A 3096-nucleotide genomic window follows, 5' to 3' on the forward strand; every position below is an offset into this window, starting at 1 on the left:
TCCTCATCAAGCTTTCCCTGGCCTATACCAAAGCCATGGGCAGCTAGGTGGCACCATAGTGCACAGAGTGCTAGACATAGAGTCAGGAAGACTCATCTTCTTGAGTTTAAATCTGGCCTCAGACACTTAGTGGCTGTGTGATCTTGGGCAAGTTACTCAACCCTGTTTGCCTTAGTTTTCTCATCTGTAAAATGAGCTGGATAATGAAATGGCAAACCACTCCATGCTTCACTCCAGTATCTTTGCCAAGAAACCTCCTCCAAAAAATAGGTCACAAAGAATAAGATATAAGTAAAATGACTGAACAACAACAAATACCAACATCATAAGTCCAGTCTGGAAATAAATAAGCAGTGCTTGCTTTGGCAGCACATACACTAAAATCAGAATGACACTGAGAAGTTTGGCACGGCCCCTGTGCAAGGATGACACGAAAATTCATGAAGCGTTCCACATTAAAAAAAAAAAAAAGGAAAGAAAGAAAAGAAATGATGAGCAGCTGGACATCAGAAAAACCTGTAAAGACTTACATGAAATAAAGCTGAGTGAAGCAAGCAGAACCAGCAGAACGTTTTACACAACAGCAACATTGTGCGATGACTAACTTTGATTGACTTAGCTCTCCTCAGCAATGCAAGGACCTAAGACATCTCCAAAAGACTCATGTCTTTCTAGCCACAACCAGAAAGAGAACTAGGGAGTCTGAATGCTCTCTTTTTCGTTGTTGTTATTTCTTTTTTCTTGTGGTTTCTCCCATTGCTTCTAATTCTTCTTTACAATATGACTAATGTCAAAATATGTTTAATATGAATGTATATGTATGACCATATTTAGGATTAGTTAAAAAGGGAGGAGGGGAGTGAGTGGGAGAAAACATAGAACTCAAAATCTTATGAAAGTGAATGTTGAAAACTAAAAATAAATAAATAAGTAAAATATTTTAAAAATTAATAAGTAAAAGTAGGATGACTTTAGAAGTACTCCATAATCTGATCTCCACCCACTTCTCCACCTAGGAAGTGGTTTCCTTACTGACCCCCTGTGTGTGTCATGAATTCCTGACTCCAGTTGAGTGTGACAGGAAAAGCTCTGGATTTGATGTCTCTGAACCTGGGTTCACCTCTGGCCTCTTCCACTTACTGTCTGTGTGGCCCAGAGCAAGTCATTTCTCTACTATGGGCCTCGGTTTCCTTATTTATAAAATGAAGAGATTGAACACAAAGTTCTCTGAGATGACTTCCTATGCTAGGTACAGGATATGATCCCATGAGCCTTGCCTAATCACTACCATTACTTGGAATGTTCTCTTTCTTCCTCTCCACATACCCTTCAAGGCCTTGCTGAAGTCCTACTTCTTCCAAGAAGTCTTAGACCCCACCAGTCCACCAGTGTGCTCAGTAGCTACCCCATTCACTGGTGCTTATTCATAGACCTGTTGGGAACAAGGAGCATTCTCCCTAAGGGCACTCAGCGCAGAGCTGGCTCAGTGATGGTGGCGTTCACAGAGAAAGCCAGGGTATTGTCTCAGCTCTGGGTCTCCAAGGTCCGTGCCCAGTTGGCTGGTCTGGGTACCCAGAAATGGGAGGTGGCACTCTTCGTGACCATGGGCTGCTGAAGCTCCACATCCCTGGGAGAGATCACTCTGAAAAGGCCAAACACCTCTGTGGGAGTGGACAGGGCTGACGAGAGCATGTGAAAAAGGAGTGGGCTAGGCAGGGTAGGCCAGGGGGATCCCTAAGGAGATGGAGAGACTGGCCCTAATGCTATACAGGTGGTCAGGTGCATGTGTGTGTGTAAGGAAACTGATACAACAGATACCTAGAAAGGTAAAATTACTTGCCCAAAGTCACAGAGGACATAAGGGTCAAAGGTTGGATTTGAACCCTGGTCCTTTGAGTTCATAGCCTGGGTTCTTCCCATTCTTCCCTGTCGCTTCCTAGTGTGCTCCTTTCTGGAAAAAATGCCCCCTAAGTACTGGCACTGTACTAGATGATTTCCTGAGTGCTGGGACTAGGAAACCAGAATGAAACAAGCCCTGCTCTCAAGGAGCTTGGGTTCTGCCGGGAGAGGCAACACGCTCACTGATAAGAGTGGTGGGGTGGAGGGGGTCTGGAGCCTCCTCATGCAGTATTCTAAACGCCGAAGGGAATGAATCGGTGTTTCCTCTTTGAAGGAAGAGGTAACCACTAAGGCCTCTTGAGCAGGAGAGTTTCATGGTGAACACACAATGCAACATTTGAGTCTTCACACCATTTCTTGCATTGTGATGTTGCTGAGCTGTTTCAGTCAATTCTCTGTGATGTCATTCAGGGTTTTCTTAGCAAAGATGCTGGAGTGGCTTACCATATCCTTCTGTAGTTCATTTTACAAAAGAGGAAACTGAGGCAAACAGGGTTAAGTGACATGCCCAGGGTCATACGGCTAGGAAGTGTCTGAGACCATATTTGAACTCAAGTCCTCCTGACTCCAGGGCCAGAGCTCTATGCACTGTACCACATAGCTAAATTTAAAATATCTCTTCTATAGGCAAAGAGGCCCCAGTTCCTGTGAATGGCCCTTCTGTAGCACTGCATCTACTAGAGCACCAGACTGTCTAGGACAGCAGGGCTTCATATATTTAGAGCTGGACTGCTTTACTGCATTCAAGGGCTGGAGAGGAGACTTTGAGGAGTGAACAGAGTATTGGAGTTAGAATCAGGAAGATCTGGCCTCCCTTGAATTCCACCTTCCACACTTACTAGCTATGTGAACCCAGACAAGTGATTTTATCCCTCTAGGACTCAGTTTCCTTATCTGTAAAATGGGAACAAAACAGTCATTGCTTTGAAGGACCACACTAAGGACCACCAATACATGCGAAGTGCTTTGCAAATCTTAAAATACCATTGAGCTTACGGTATGACTTCGGTCACCTCATCTCTGTAGGACTCAGTTTCCCCATCTCTAAATGGGAGAATCTGAGTACATGACAGGGTTATTGTGAGGAACAAATGACATAACCTAGGTCAGAGCACTTCACAAATCTCACAGCACTGTGTAGATGCTGGCTAGTATTGGCATCTACAAAATCACAGCAGACCTGCCCCCACCAAAGGC

General features: G+C 44.5%; 1 non-coding gene across 1 annotated transcript; it reads left to right on the plus strand.

The window, feature by feature from the left end:
* Window positions 1–353: 353 nt before the first annotated feature.
* On the plus strand, window positions 354–460 carry LOC144456003 (U6 spliceosomal RNA). The gene has a single exon (XR_013484915.1). It is a non-coding gene; the product is annotated as a U6 spliceosomal RNA (small nuclear RNA).
* Window positions 461–3096: the final 2636 nt, after the last annotated feature.

This window comes from Phascolarctos cinereus, unplaced genomic scaffold (genome assembly GCF_003287225.1).
Source record: "Phascolarctos cinereus isolate Bilbo 61053 unplaced genomic scaffold, phaCin_HiC Scaffold_2;HRSCAF=192, whole genome shotgun sequence".
Taxonomy (NCBI): Eukaryota; Metazoa; Chordata; class Mammalia; order Diprotodontia; family Phascolarctidae; genus Phascolarctos; species Phascolarctos cinereus.